This window comes from Aphelocoma coerulescens, chromosome 5 (genome assembly GCF_041296385.1).
Source record: "Aphelocoma coerulescens isolate FSJ_1873_10779 chromosome 5, UR_Acoe_1.0, whole genome shotgun sequence".
In the NCBI taxonomy this organism is placed as follows: Eukaryota; Metazoa; Chordata; class Aves; order Passeriformes; family Corvidae; genus Aphelocoma; species Aphelocoma coerulescens.
In genome coordinates, this window is record NC_091019.1 from 56,754,046 (window position 1) to 56,770,820 (window position 16,775).

Consider the following 16,775-nt stretch of genomic DNA (forward strand, 5'->3'; position numbering starts at 1 on the left):
ATTTTGATTTCCAACTTAGAGAAATTCCTGGCAAACGAAGAAACTATGCTCAACCCCCAAATAACCAAACATCCATCCACTGCATGTGGAAATTATTCTGCCATCATTTTACTACTCCAGCAGAGGTGGTGCACGGCCTTTCGAAGCTTTGGCTCTTTTAGAAGGCTGTTATTTTAAACATTTTAGTACCGGGAACTGCATGGAGCTGGCAATTATGGAATTAGAGTGCAGTGTGGAGAATTTCACTTTGAAATCATTTAGCTCAGTTCATTTCCTTTTCAAGCGCAATAGAAAGCAGATGGAGCAGGGAGGGCCAACATGCCACAGAACTCCCCAGGCCTTGGCCAGCACTCTCTTCCTCAGGTCTTACAGAGGGGTCACCAAATCCTCATGGAGTTATTATTCTTTAGGAGCACCACATGCTAGAGCCCTGCCAGGATCCCAGTCTTTGGAGCAAGTCTCCTCAATCCTAGGTTTGTGTTGAGCATCAAATGTTAGACCTAAATTGCTAACAAGGTCAACAGAGACACAAAGCTCACACCAGAAGAGCAGTGCAGGGGAGCCAGAGGGGCCAGTGGAGCACAGCAGGAAGATTAAGTGCTTTGGAAAAGGGAGGCCTTGATAGAGAGAAAGAGGCCTCCAAAGAGTTGTCCAATATGAAGGAAAGGCTGTTACCAAAAGAAAGCATTGCCATATGCAGCAAGAGTTGGATGAGAAATTTTAATCTTGACTTGCTGCAAAGAGGTCAGGAGAGCAAAAATAAATGAAGTGCAAGGTGCAAGGGGAGTAAAGCCTTGAAGCCTCAGTGTGTAGTTGATGCTGTATCACTGGAGGTGGCAGGGAGGAGTTTACAAGAATTTCTCTCAGGGACCATCTAGTTAAGTGTGATCTTTCCTCAGAGCAAGGGATGACTTCCAGGGATACTGTCCTGCACAACATCTCTTGGATAACTTAATAAAGTCTGTTATGGCTTATTCTTTGTGTCTCTTTTACAGAGAAAGAGGGATTTCCCAGAGGAGAATAATGTACAATATGAGAAACAGATTCAAGTGCTGGAGTTGCAGTAGAATCTAACCTAGACTTAGGAAGTCCAAATCCATTCCCTGTTAGTGTAACAGGACAGATAATCCTCTCTCAGTGTCAGTAATGCAGAGAGCCTATGTCTCACTGGCTGGGGTTACTTCCACCAAGCAGCAACCAGAGTGAGCCCCGCCTCTGAACCACCCCATGCACAGCTCCAGTTTGATCCACACAGCACACTCATCCCTTGTGTGTTCCACAGCACAGCAAGCACATTAAAGGTGGGCTGTGCTCCAAGCTTTCTGGTATCCATTGTCCAATATGCAGGCAGCAGCAGCGTCACCACTGCTCCCACTTGTTTCACCTCTACTGAACAAGTTGCTTGTGCTCATCCCTATGGCCCTTGCTACTATTTCCCACCTATCACAAGTTCTGCCTTCTTAAAAACAGTCCATTGTGTCAGGTGGACAGACTTGCTCAGGTGGACCTCCAAGACATAGACAAGACTGATGCCATAGATAAGGGCAGCTGTCCTAGACTGATAGCAGACATGGGACACAGTGTTATCCCCTCTTCACGTCAGTCTCTTCATGCTCACAGGAGGTGTCCATTCTCCCTGAAAGAGTTTGTGCTGTGCATGTAGGGCTACCCTTGGTGGAGGCAACACTTCTGTATACATCAGACCAACTTCAGGGCTTCCTGCAGTTCCCCTTCTACAAACCTATAGTGAAAGAGAAAACTTCTGCAGTTGCCTTAGAGAGTTTTGCCACTCTAAGTTCTCACCAGTTGCTGACAACCTGTTCAAGGCTCACCAGTCATGGGTGCAACTGCGATAGAGGTCTGTGAGGTTAGCCAGCTGGTCTGCTCACGCAATGTGCCCACTGCAAATGCAGAAGGCTGGTACAAGTTCTTATCCTATGTGCACTCTCCAGATACCCAAACAAACTAATGGAACTCCTTAGTATCCTCCAGAAATACCTCACCAAAGAGATTTCCACTCTTCCCCTTTCTAAGCCCTAAACAGAAGGCTCAGAGATAACTGGCAACTACACCAGACACCTGCGAAAGAGCAGCTATTTGAAACACTGCTCTGTGCCATAGGAGCTAAGGTTTTCATCCTACCTCAGATATTGGCAGCAGAACACTTTTCGGCACCGGAGCAAACTCTACTGACAATATCCTACAGAGATTCAGGCACTGTATCAATACAAGTATGGGTCTGGCTGCCTGTGAGCTCCCAGCAGAGCATGTGATCAGCTACTTGACCTCAGCATGACAAATCTGGGGCGACAGGCTGGACAGGTCATTGCAGCCTCTTGCATAACCCATTCCAGGCCACCAGTAAGCCACCCATAAGCCAGGTCACCAAGAAATCATTCTGGCAGCATCCATCTTTCACTCCTCTCCCCACATGCCCCTTCCAAGGCAGTGTCCCTTTCCAGCTCCACTGCCGGTCACATAGCATGTACAGAGGTTTCTTTCCACTTCTGTTCCAGCCACCAGGAACTTCAGCCTCTGTCCAGACCAGGGAGGTAGCCCTAAGGTGACCAAATATGCACATATATCTCCAAATTCCTAAGCCAACACTATGGCTTTGGCTCCCTCATTCCTTTTCTACCCACTCATCTCCTTCTTTGAAGTGTGTCTCCATGTTCTCTCTCTCTGTTTTTAACTGTCACTATAAAGAGACCTTTTATCCCACCAGCCTGCAGAGAAGTCCATCTCACAGACAACAGGCCCTGGATGTCTCTCCAGCTTGATGCTGTTGCACACCAGCCACAGCAACAAAATCATAGAATCATAGAACCACTTAGGTTGGAAAAGAACCTTTAGATCATCAAGTCCCACCAGTAATGCAGCACTGTCAAGTCCACTATTAAACCCTGTCCCTGAGTGTTACATTTATTTGCCTTCTAAATACCTCAAGGTGTGGTGACTCAACCCCACCACTGGGCACACCCCTCCCTGATGTCTGACAAGCTTTTTGTTGAATAAATGCTTCCTAGTATCCAATCTAAACCTCCCCTGGCATAACTTGAGGCCTTTTTGTCTCATCCTATTGCTTACTTAAAAAGAAGAGACTGACCCCCATCTCACCACAATCTCTTCTCAGGCAGTTAGTTGTAAGGAGCAATAAGGTCTCCCCGAGCCTCCTTTTCTGCAGGCTAAACACCCCCAGCTCTCTCAGCTGCTCTTCATCAGACTTGTGCTCCAGACCCTTCCCCAGCTCCATTGGCCTTCTTTGGACACACTCCAGCACCTCAATGTCCTTCTTGGAATGAGGGGTCCAAAACTGGACACAGGACTCAAGGTGTGGCCTCACCAGTGCCAAGTACAGGGGGAAAATCACTGCCCTTGTCCTACACTATTGCTGATATAAGCCAGGATGCCATTGGCCTTCTTGGCCACCTGGGCACACACTGGCTCATGTTCAGCTGTTGTCGACCAGCACCATCAGGTCCTTTTTCACTGGGCAGCTTGCTGCCTGGAGCAGTGGGGATAGTGGTAACAACATGGCAGAGTGTCACCATGGTGTCAGTAAGAGCTGTCAGCCTTTCTTCTAGGAACACACTTCCAGGGCTGCATCTTCTTTCTCACCTGGCATTAAAAGATCTCCACCTGAATATCACCTTGCATCAGGCCAGCATCTTTACTAGCCTCAGGTAAAGGTCCTTACTTTCGGGCACACACCTCTTTACTTTAGGTCTGTCATTAGTGAAGGTTTCAGTGTGGCCAGGGCAGCAACTCTTCTGCAGAGGGAAGGTGCCACCTTATTGCTCTGGGACTGCAGCAGTGCTAACCACAGCCCCAAGATCCCAGAGGTGCTCCATGCAATGCCAGAGCACACCACTCTGCAGAAACCCTGACCATGAAGTAAGAAGGCTGCCAGGGTGTGACGGGATGGGAATGGCTGGCAGAGGGAGAGAAGGGAAGGTGTCTTCCAGTGAGCTGGGATTGCAAGGGCGTGAGCTGAGAGACCAGACTGCTGGACAGGGAGTAGATGCACTGGATTAAAATAATCTCAATCAAATAAACTCATTCTCTGCCTGTGATGGTAGCTTTTTCCCGCCTATGCTACCTCTCCAAGGGCTGGAGGACATGGGAGAACATGTACTCTCCCGTGCATCACTTTGAGCAGCCACTGGGAATAATCTGTGTGGGGTGCAAGAAGCCAAACTAGGCATTTCCTTCTTCACTGTGCTTCTGAAGAGGTTTTGAGAGACAATATTCCGTTTGCATTTTGTCTTAAGGGAATCAGTTGGTTCAACAGGCAGTCCAAAAGCATTTTGGCTAAAGGACATATGGCATAAGCTGTCAGTGTAGTTTCACCCTCCCTCCAGTGCCTCATCAAAACTAACATGACCTTCTTGATTAGGAGGAATAGCTAAATCTTTAAAAAGAGGCAGGAAGGTGTTTGAACTCTAAGGGAAATACTAAAAATCTTTATTCAAACATATTAATATGTATTAAGAGGCACAGACAGTAATTACATGGTGTTTACACTGAGTTATTTAAACAGGAACAGTGCTTGGCAAATTAACATATAGAACAATACTGCTCTAGTAGCTCAAATGATAATAAGACCTAATAGGATTTCCCTATCCCTAATTCTGCTGAATCCAAGTGAGGCTGATTTAAAAGTTGTAAATGTGCAGGAGGTGGCTTCTGAGACAACAAAAAGCATTTTTATGCCCTGAAAAACAAGCTTTGAGGATGTGACAACACATGAAAAATTCCTTCAGCTGTACCTCTGCTCAGCACGGTTTGGGTGAGCTGAGGCTGCCCTAGCGGCAGGTTTGTCATATCTTGCTTCATTTCCATATGCATTCTGCTCCCGTGGCTTTCGTGGCAGCTTCCTCTCAGCTGGCACTGCACCCCACTGCATCAGCACACAAGGAGCGAGTTCCTGGGCTGATGAACTTGAAGAGAACAGGCAATGCTGTCAGGAGGCACCAGGAGAAGTGTCCCTGCCTGGGGCGTCTCACAGGCTTGATCTCAGCAGGCTGCAGTGTTTGAGGTAGGCATGCGGGGAGGACAGAGAGGAGCAGGCAAGTGAAAAGTAAGGAAGAAGTAAGGAAATTGCTCAGCCAGCAGAAACAAAGCTCAGTTAAGTCTCCTGAAAATTCCTCAGAAAATTAGAAAATCAGCAAGCTAAGCACATTTGCTCGCAGGGACATGCACGTGTCAAGGGCATGCACACACAGATGTACCTGTGGGGAGGGCTCAAAAGTGTGAAAACTTGTGTGAATAGCAATAACCTCCTGGTTCCATTTTACTGCCATCAAAAGTAAAAGAGGTGATGGAATATATGGGTCTGTGTGTGGGACCAGCATAAGAGAATGAACCTGCACAGGCAACAGCAACCCTTTATGTTTAAAGAAGATGAAGAGGGATGCAAGTTTAGAAGCACAACAGACAGCAGCGCTAAATGGTTTTTAGTGAAATTCACACTCATGTAAAATCCCAGCGTCTTGGACTAAACACCTTTGTTAGAAGTGATTGAATCCCTAACAGCTGCGGCAAAATGCCTTCACTTGCAAGTGTTACTGGTGGATAAGCAAAATTATCTTGCTATTATTGCTATTTTTAGCAGCACCCATAACACTAGCTGCTTTACAAACAGATTTCTCTCCAGTGAGCTTGCTACAACTGTTATGTGCACGTGGATGTTAAATTGTTTTCTTCTGCAGTACAAGTTCCTCACTGTAGGCTTTAAAGTTCAAAAAGCACCATGGTGGGTGAAACTGGAGTTAAACAACCCAAAGACTATAATTGCATGAGGGATATAAGCAATTCCCTCCCTGCAAGAACCATTTATCCTCTGGACAATACGATTTTTAATGTTGAAAAGCATGTTTGATTTTAAATTCATACTTAAATTCGTAAGAAAACACTGTGGTACTCTATGTTTGAACTAACAATTTTATTTTATTTATCACTGCTACAATTTTTGTAGACAATATAATCATCAAATACTTTTGTGAATAAAAAGTAATAAGTGAATGCTTAGAGATTTACAGAATAATATTTCAGGAATTTTGCCTCAAATAACCGGGTCTTTTTTTTTTTTTTTTTTTTTTTGGTGCACTTGTATGCATGAGAAAAAACAGTGGTGTTCTGTCAAATAAAAAGAAACATCTTTCTCATTAGGACTGTGTTTATCATGCTTTCAAATGTTCTGCAAACCAATGCCCCTATTTGTAACTGTAATTCAATATAATAAAAGCTGTCAAAACTGCTCACTTTTCTTACTAGAAACAAATTCGCTGAAGTTCTGCAGCACGAGCCAAATAACACAGCACCAGATCCTCCAGCTTTTATTTCACTTTGCTCTAGGCACTATTCATGCTGGTTTCTGTGTAATTTTTGCTCAAGTAAGGGCTGAAAGTTTCAGGTTTTGAACATGAGACTTTTTTAGAAATAAACAGCACAGAAATCCCATTTACAAAGAACATTGGGTGACTGGAATGGTACTGCTTGTGAGCTTTATCTCTGAAATGTCAAGCTTATTTCCTTCAGATTATTGCAAAATACAGACTAACTACATCCTTGATGAAATTCTCTCAAGGTCCATGAGATCACTCTCGGGATTAAACACTGCCTGACCTTTTTTAACAGAGTTCAGAAGCACTGTATTTTGATGCCTACTACCCTTTCAGATATGTTAGTCTGTTCCACTAAAAACAAAGATTATAGATCTCTTCCCTCATGGGAAGAGGTTTGATGAAGCAACTCTCAGTGATTACCTTGTCCAGAGACTCCAGGACCACACTGTGTCCTTCTGGCAATAGACAAAACAGACAAAGTTATCACTCAAGGACAGCCTTGAGTAATGGCTACATTTTCCACTGTTTTAAAAAACATGTTTTGATGCATTAAATAAAGAAAACACATTGAGAGCTGTATGTTGGGAATAGGTAGAGTGGCAGGTCATGTGAAAAGCAGCTGGGACAGTGGTTAGGGCAGAAGATCAGAGTCAGCTGCTCTTTTTAGTCTTCACCACACTACTGACTTGTCCTGAGATTGGAGAAGACTTTTATGGTAAAATCTATAAATTAGAGTCCTTCATCTCACTCTTTTGAACTGCCTTTCTGCATCTGTGCAGACCGCAGCACCTTAGCATGTCAAAACACTTTTACAGGCTCAGATAAAAACTGCAAAATATTAACAGCTGTAGTGGCCAGCCAATGCATTTTTATCTCTTTTTGAACATGTGCCAAAGACCATTTGATGAAGATGTGTTCTACACCTGTAAAGAAATAGATTTCTACATAGGCATGGGGGGGCCTAGTAAAACCAGAGGACATGAAAAACAAGATGAAATCTACTGATGACTACAGCTCCTCTGACTGAATCTTTTATTGCAGCCGCATGGACAGACCCCTCCCTGAGTTTTTACTCCAGCCATTATTCCTAACTTGGCATCCAGAAGTAAGCCTTGGCTTCAAACATGAAAAAAAAAAGCAGATAGTTAGGCTAACACACACTAGCCTCCGTTAAGCATTCAGGCTATTGTGCATGTGATAAAGGATTGGATAAAATGGTGGCAAAAGTCTGCTATCTTCCAAGGCTCAGGAAAATAAACCACAAAGGCAATTCAACAAAGTCCTCTTTGTTCCTGAATAGAACCAACGAAATGAAAGGAATCTGGTGGAAGAGAGAAGGCAAGAAAGAGGTCTGCTGCAGGGAGCAAGTACAGACAGAATCACTCTTTGCCGGTTCCTCTGACAGAGCAAGTGCATGATTATCACATGAGCCTCACAAAGACTGGAATTAAAGGGGCTGACTCGGCTGTCACATCGCTTAAGCTGCACTGAGGTCAAAGGAGTTCGGACTAACCGAGGTCAGCAACACACAGCCTGGGAAGTAGGGGTCTCTTTTTCTAAGCAACAATTGCTCAGGTTGATAAAAATAGATACCTTTATAAGCCATGATGGCTTATAAAGCTGTCCCTTTATACCAGCTTCCCACAAAGTGCCATATATAATCAATAGCACTCTGAAAAGAATGGAACCACAATGAAGGCAGTCAGGTGGTCACTAGAAACAAGTGTAAAGGGCAAAACACACAAGAGAAGTCACCATCTGTGCTACCCCCTAAAAGACTAAGGGAAAAAATAATAAGTCTGAAATACTGGCACACAAGTATGATAGAATCTGAATACAAACAGGTGTCAATGGTGTGACCATAGGGAAGTCTGCTATTTGCAGGTCTCCACATGTCTTCTGTATATTATTTCGTGTATCATGTCCCCAACAGAGACTTCTCTTTGCTGATTTCCAGTGATGCCAAGGCTACTGATAAATGTCTCTGTGCTAAAAATAGTACCCATTCTCTCCCTCTGCCCTCTGTCCCCTTTCAGCCTCCACTTCATATGAATCAGCTCCAAGAGAGGGGCACTGACCTCATCTCACCAGGAATATCAAACATCTCCACAGCTTTGATGAACCTTTTGATGAGAGTGGAAAAAGAAGAAACGTACACATCAGCTGTGTAAGCATGTGCTGGATGGGTCAGGATGCATCCTAAGGTTTGTGTTTAAAAGCAAAACCGATACACATCTACTTTGGTATGCAAGCACAGAAAAGCACCTTTTGTTTTTGTGTGGTTTTGTGGGGCTTTTTCCTGGAGGCTTCAGTAGTATTTGGATGGGATCCACAGAAAAATCTACTAATTTTGTCGTAGACATAGAACGATATCATCTTTGCCTTCATCATCACTTTCCAGATAAAACCAAGGTCAGGATACTAGTGGGTTTGTTGCTTCACAACATGGATTAAATAATTGTCTCTGCCCAATAAACTCATATTCACCTTTGAATCCTGATTTTTGAATCAGGATTTTCCATCTTACATTATTTGTGGCAACATACCAGATTTTTAATATACTTTCTACAGATAAAGTCTGTGTCCCCCTCATTCTTTGAGTCACTGGGGCATCCTGGTAAAAAACTAGATCTACTGTGGCACTGATAGAGTGAACAGAGCCAGGTTTTCAGGCATCACTCTGCCACACCTCTTTGTGGACAGGGAACTTGATAAAAAAATCCTGAGACCAAGACAAAGAAGGCAACCTGCATGACCCAAGGGGACCTTCACAGATACGCTCAAGCTGATAGTGCAGATGAACCTGAGAAAACAAGTCCTTGGGTAAGCTCAGTTATCCTTTACAACCTGACTGTTAATGGCTATGTGTTTACCTGTCCTTGAGGAAAGAGCCTCTATTGTGGCTTATCAAACACAGAGGGATTCCCAGTGTCCTCAGGAAGGTCTGGGACAAAAGTTAAACTGATAACTCCAAATGCACTATCTGTGCTTCGTCATTTGACAGACTTTAAACTGGAAGTGCTGTTTCATGTCCAGTGCTGTAACAGCAGAAAACTGCAGGTCTTTTCCATTTTTGTTCTTTTAATCCAATTCTGCTGCATATTTTCTCCTCTGTTGCAAAGCTTTAGGCAGTGCTGGTGCTGTGCCCCCTAGGTCAGAATCACCTTGCAGAAGGAGATGCCAATGCCTGTTTTTAAGGGGTTTGTGTATGTGTTGAGGCTAGGTGAAGGACAATTGTCTCCACTGATGCTGCCTTACAGGATCCTGGAGGAAGCAACACAGAGTGATTTCACAGTGTGAAAGCCAGAACCTGCAATGCTTGTGAAGGGAGTGGGGAAATCCTCAGACCATGGAATTTGGGCTTTCTGATACAGATGGAATCCAGATTGACAAGAAGATGAGAAGCAGGTGCTCCAGTCATGTATGGCCTGGGCAAGGTGAGAGGCTTGTGCTGAGTGACATGGCAGTGCTCACTCCTGACCTGCTGGACACTGAGAAGGCTGCAATCCACCAAACAGTAGCACTGTCTATTGAGCATTCTCCATTGAAAATGTTCTGGTTTTCCCTGTAAGGAAGTTTATTCTTGTATCTCCAAAGTGATGGGAAGTAATGACGATTTCTCTTTCTTGTTGTCACCAGCTCTTCAACTCAGCACGTCTTGCTGGTAACTTATCCTTCCATTGCAATAAAGCAGCCTTGGTCTTTCACACCATGTTAAAGAAAATAACCAACAGAGTGCTTAAACCAGGCTTGCCTTGACTGTATATTTCAAGTGAGTGCAGCAGTAAAAGGAAACCCTATTAGTACTACTTCCCCATAGCTAGCCTCGCTCAATGCCTAGTGTTAAGGTAAATTATGTTCTTCAGTGCGTAAGATGAAATAAGAGTTGCTATCACAGCAGGATGAGTTTCTCAAACATTACTTACATTAGGCAGCAATCTTTTGTTCCCACAGAAGGAAAAATTTTGAAAATAGATAACCAAGCTTATCTTGGAGATCTATCACTTGGGGCCATAATCCATGATCTGTGTAGACTCTGTGCAAAGTATATTATTTTCTCTAATAGCCTTTAACAGCGACTTTGACAGAACTATTATTTTCTTCTGAATGATATATAAACAAATTCAGTTCTACAACTTCATGTCCAGTCATCTCTGTTCATTGTTCTTTTATTACAAGTATTCCTTGGCATGATTTAAGAATTACTGAAGCATTTAATAGCTGTTTAAAAGTAACAGCTATTACTGTTTAGACTAAACATAAGTAGAGGACAACTAAATAGGTCATTACCTTTGCAAGTAAAGTGTGCATGGAGAAGGATTTAAGAGAAATGAAATTATAAATGCAGTTACTGCATTATTCTCTCTGTTTTAAGTGAGAAAGCAGAATGGGTTTGCAACATTAAGTACAGGGGAAGACTATTCTGAGTCTAATACAAATATGAAGGTACTGTTAGAGAGAATTTGCCAGTTGCTTAGCCCTTGGAGAGCCACTTCTGGGACTGCTTAGGTAGGGATTCTTGGTTCTACATCTCAAATGTGATCAACATTTTGCTTGCAATTCTTGATCACTAAAGGCTATGCCAGTTGTGAACAAGAATGTATTTTCCATTCAGATGGAGAAAGTAGGGGGAAAGGTTTAAGACGGAGTGTCTCATTTCTCTTGAGATCTATCCAAGATCTTAAAAAAAATCAATGGGAAATCTTTCTGTTGAGTTCACCATGCTCTGGATCATATCCTTACAGAGCTCATTTTATTGTCAAGTCCATTCCTTCTTCCCCCTTCTGTTGCTCAATTTGCTCTCTGCTGTTAGGATCTTTTTTGCAAATATTAATAAATCTGTATAATCTTTGGCCTTTAGCTGAGTCTCAATTCCATGGCACACTGTTCCACTGTATGCGTGACTGCATGGTTGAGGGTTGCTCTGGAAATTACTCATAAAAATTAATTGTCTGGTAATACCACAATTGTCAATATGTGTAGGTTGCAGCATTCCCCCTGTGGGCTGTTGTAGCAGATCATAAAACTTCATTTCCAGGAAAGTTTCAAAACTTTTATTTTCTAGGGAACATTAATTATCAGAGTCCAGATGACCTGTCCCATTTCTCCATTCACTTCATCTCTTTTTTCTCTCATCAGACATGGTAATTTGAAGGCAACTGGCAACAGATCACATGTCAGGCTCCTGGTTTAATGCCCTGGTTTCATATCAATGTCAGCTGAAGTGTTTAAAAGCAGCCAGACTCATAAGCCTAATCCCCAAATGAATGTTTGTATGTGACCATTTCCCCATTGTTAAACTTTTGTACCAACAGATGATTTACAAGTCTGACACTTACACAGACATATGATTTGGCATTCTGCAGGCTTCCTGAGACACATGCCCTCCAGTACTGCTTGTTGACCTCTCCTTCAAACTCAGGCCATTGATGGATCTTCACAATAGACAAACCATTCTGGACCTACATGGTCATGAAAACTCTAGTCATGTCCCTGTTGGAGTTCACAGCAATGCATTCTTTCACTGAGAAATTATAGTCTCTTGAGACCAAACCCTTTTCAGGCACTTACCAGTTCTTATGGAATTCTTACCTGGGGAAGGTTCTCATGCCTAGGATGAAATACATCAAAGAGCAAGAAAACTGCCACCCCTCTTAGATAATCATCCTGTGATCAAGACACTGACTGGTGGCACAGGAGTCCAGATTTCAAGTTTCTGTTCTGCGAGATGTCAGAATCCTGTATTCCAGGCAGGCTTTCTGGCCACCAAAATATCAGACTATTATTGTATTCTGTATCTCCTGTTGGACCTGTTTCATTTTGTATAAATAAATAACCATTGATTGAACAAGGGCTTGAACTCAGACTGCCCATCAAACTATTGCATTGGTCTTTCCCCAGGTCAGTGAATAGGTAACTGTTTATATGTAGCTAGCAAGTTGCAGAGCAACAGAGGTAGCTGAGGGGGTCCCAAAAACACAAGGGAAAAAAAAAGAAAACCACTTGGTAAAGTCATTTACTAGAGTATGAAACACCTGGTTTTCAGTCCTTGACCTGAATGAGGAAGAACAAGGACTACTTGCTGTTCTAGGAGAAGCTTTGTTAAATCATCTCAAAGGTCATAATTCCACCAAGTTTTGAAAAGAAATAATATTTAAAAGTCATACTTTTTTTCTTTCTAAATTAAAAAAAAACCCTTTAGCTAAATGATCCTCTAACAAACCCTTTGCATTAGAATGAAGGTGCTAAGTATATTTAGCATCACAATATCTTTATTCTTAAAGTTTCTGGAACATCTGCCCGAGACATGAAAAAGGACCTCACTGTTCCAGTTCCAAGTGGAGTGATTTCTTCACTTAACACTCTTCCCAGTTTTGCTGGAATTTTTCAAATGAAGGTTTAAGTCTATTACTTACACACTATTTTCACATGGTAAACATTACTTTTAGTCATATTAGTCATACAGAAAGAGAACTGAAAGCAAAAGGGAAAATTCAGTGATTAGTGTAGCTTTGCCAAAAAAGATCATAAAAAAGGTAAGACAAGGACTGGAGAGGTTGAGTCCTAATCCTCTTGCTCACTGCTAGATAATATACTGCAATAGCTTTAATATTTACATTTGATTATCAGAAATATTTATTTTCAAGCATCTCTTTGATAAGGAACTTAATCCAAGTTCTTTGATTAGGAACTAAAATCCATGGTTTAGTCAGATTCCCCTCTCTATAAGCATATCAACAAATCAGTATTTCTGTAGATGTAAGAGTCTGCTTTTTCTTAAATGTCATATAATCATTCTCATAAGCAATTGCATAAATTCAGTTAAGAGTTAACCAACTAAAATATACAAATATGCGCAAGGTTTTATAAAGAACTACAACTTCAAAAGGAGTTGGTTTAGGGGTCATGACCTCATTTTTTGCAATAACTTATGCATCATGAGCTTACGTAATTGGCAGTAGATAACATATCACACTCTCAGTTTTATGTCCTTGGTTTGACAACAGTGTCAATTGAAGTATTTGTTAACTGCAGAACAAATGGAGCCTCATAGATGAAAATGTTTTCATTCCAAAACTAATGTTTGTAGCAAAACATCCCCCTTTATTGTTCTTTTTTAACATCATCCAATTCAGTATCAGAAATGGATAGAGGTATACACATAATTTTGGACATCAAGAAAATATTTCTGAATATTATTTATCCTAGCAAAACAGAAATACCTTATAAAGAAAAGTATATCTTTTTCTAAATAAAATATCATCAGAAAGCACAAAAGAACACATATGAAATAGCCTTGGATCTCTAAATCTTTGTTCTCTTTAGAGCAAGAATCAGATTTAAGATAAATTATTGGGAAATAAGTGACCTGGACTTTAAAACATTTTAGTAGGGTAGTTTTAAGTCTACTTTTTCATTTTTTCCAGAGACTGCATTAAACAGCAGCCAAGAGGCAAGTCTAGACTGCTTCTCTATGTCAAAACTGGACACCTGTACCATCCACTTAAAAGGCCTGTCCTTTTGGGACACTGGAATCTTCACAAGCCACAGCAGAAAATACCTAAATAAAAAAATTATTATATGGAAGGGAGGCATTTAAAAGAAATCTTAGTGAGTTAAGGTCTTAATATCTACTTAAATTCAATGGTAGAGAAGCCAAAATTTATTGAGTCACTTTTTGAGTGATCTGAGGCTTAGGAGTAGGATTTGTTTGGGGTTTGGCTCTGAAATGTGTATTTTGTGGGGTGCAGTTCTGTTTCAAGACACTTCTTTCTCAACACTGAGCATATTGATACACACAATAGGGAATGGAATTCACAACACTTTACAATATAGAGGAAGAGAATGGTGGCAATTTTATTAATTTGAAGTTTTCCACTTGACCAAATTAACGTTGGGAAACAATTATATCAGTTTAGTAAAGCATTTGTGATTATTTCTCATCTGAACCTGAATTTAAACTGACCTGAAGAAAACATGATACGTGTTTTGAAATATGGCTCACAGTAGATTATCACCTATGATATACATTATTTGGTAGACATTATTTTTGAGTCAATTTTATTAAAAACTTTTGGTATGGAGAGTAAATTGCCTTCAATGAGACTCCAGGATGTAGCTTAACAATCCCAAGTTATAAATAACAGACAAGGAAAAGAAAAAAATATAATGAACAGCAGGAGGAAGGACACAAAACTAAAATACTGGAGAAAATGAAACTGATATGCATAAAAAAAGGGGACACCTATCATAGAATCATGTAACAGTTTATGTTGGAAAAGGCCTTTAAACTCATTGGGTCCACCACTAAACCATGTTCCCAGGTGCCAAATCTACATATCTTTAAAATACTCCTAGGGATACTGATTTCACCACTTTCCTGGACAGTCTCTTCCAGTGCCTGACAACCCTTTTCATGATGAAATATTTCCTAATACCCCATCTAAACTTTCCCTGGCACAAACTGAGACCATTTCCTTTTGTTCTTGTTACTTGGGAGAAGAGCCCAACTCCCACCTCACTACAACCTTCTTTAGGGTAGAGAGCAATAAGGTCCTGTCCCCCCCCCCCCAGCCTCCCTTTCTCCAGGGGAAATTTCACTTGAGGAGATGCCATAAACTGACCAAATCCATTTCTGTTTCTCTGTGTAGGCACAACTGTATCTTTCTTCTTAGTAAATTTTTTTTTGTTTATCCTTTTTTTAGAAACATTTCAGCATGGATTTTATTCAACTTCTATAGTGCTTCATTGCCCTTACCATTAAAAACATTTTCCTGATGTCTGACTCAAATCTCTCCTGTTGATATATAAAGCTGCATTCAGCTCTGGACAACAGACTCTGAAAAATATCTGGTTTGTATCTGCACCAGCATTTTAGTTCATCCTTACATATTACGCTCTGATTCACATAACAAAACACTCATACTCACAGGCTTTCAGACAAAACTATATAAGAAAATGCATTCCAGAAGTGCATATAATGATTTCCAACCAGTACATACATGCAGTTTGAGGGACCAGCCCCGAACTATTCCAAAATCTTGAAGCATGCATGACTGTGGATGTTAAGCCCTCAGCACCAAACACTTTACTCCATAGGTCCTGTGTTGTTTTCACCCCACACTCTTACAAGGCCACACTACTTACTAAAGTAGATACAGCTGCTGGCAAACACTCACTGAAGAACAACAAAAGCTGTGATGGGATGGAGAAAGCTATTAATTAGGAAAGAGAAGGCTAGATACAAAAAGGCAGCAAAAGGCATTTTATAGCCATCATTTGCCGTGGCCCCTGTTACATAGAATAATCATGGTCATGCAGCTGTGCAGCTCTTTCCCTTGGGTGATCAACACTTTGGGTTTGAGGACACAAAGGTAGATTGTATGAGCCAACAACTATATTGCCTTTAATAATGTCAGATTTTAATTTGGTATCTCAGAACATAACCAAGGATAAGATGTAACTAAGATAAGAAAAAAAAATAAATACTTAATTTCAGAAAACAATGAACTGGCATGACGTCTTTTAAACAATGGAATAGTCTCCCAGACTCTTCCCAGTAATGGAGCCTATTTGTTTGGTGCTTTTATAGCCAGATTGGCAAATACTAGAAAACAGCCTGCAGGATATAATCTTGCTTTGGCAAGAGATTGGGCTGGATGATCATTTCCATCTAAGTTTCATCCCAATTCAGACTCAAGTTTTGGAAGCAGGATCTCTTTCTTACTTAGTATTTGCCATTTGAAACCATATTTCAGCTGGAGCTCCTAGGTATGACACTTAGCCCCAATATGTTCTGGTTAGAGCTCTTGGGCTATGATACAAACCTCCTTGGAGATGACTGGACTGCTTTGAGGACCCTCAGAATAAGCCTTTGATACTCACAGAAATGGATGCATGTCTGTGAATGTGTGAGAAGTCAGAGTCACTCTTCCCTTTAGGCTGGCAAGAAGCAACCCAGCATTTAGCAGAACATTGTGCAGCACTGTCAAACAGGTGACTTTGCCTGAGCTACCATTTCTTGCTAAATAGTGGAACACTGACACAGTGACACAGCCTCTGGATTCAAGCTGACTTGTACCTTGTCAGTCTGCTACATGCTTGGAGGAAGCTTTCACCTGCTCTCATAGAAATGTCTTCAATTAATTGTTAATAAGCAAAAAAAAAACCAAAATCCCGAAACAAATTCTCCCTTGTGACTGATCCCACGTGCCTTATCACTTTAATGCCTGTCATTAGACTGTCAGTACACTGAGGCATAATTCAGTATTATTTAATGTCTAACAAGAATCAAGAAATCAAGCATCTTGACCCAACAAAAGCAACAGAAACCAAGGGAACTGCACTGCACTCACAGACGGCAGTTGAGAGTTTTACTGGTTCTTTGGGGCCAGCTTGTCCTGTCCAAATTGCTGCAGTGTTGAACCT

General features: G+C 41.5%; 2 long non-coding RNA genes across 2 annotated transcripts in view; one reads left to right on the forward strand and one right to left on the reverse strand.

Moving 5' to 3' along the window:
• The window catches only part of LOC138111849 (uncharacterized), a 41,198-nt gene extending 29,937 nt beyond the window's left edge, over positions 1-11,261 (forward strand). Inside the window, exons 2-3 of the long non-coding RNA XR_011151478.1 lie at positions 8,384-8,551; positions 9,608-11,261. This is a non-coding gene — a long non-coding RNA (uncharacterized lncRNA). The remainder of the gene's footprint in view (positions 1-8,383; positions 8,552-9,607) is intronic.
• On the reverse strand, positions 4,444-15,436 carry LOC138111848 (uncharacterized). Its single transcript, XR_011151477.1, has 3 exons — positions 15,350-15,436; positions 11,687-11,809; positions 4,444-5,024 (listed from the first exon to the last, which is right to left on the reverse strand). It is a non-coding gene; the product is annotated as an uncharacterized lncRNA (long non-coding RNA).
• Between the last annotated feature and the right edge of the window lie 1,339 nt (positions 15,437-16,775).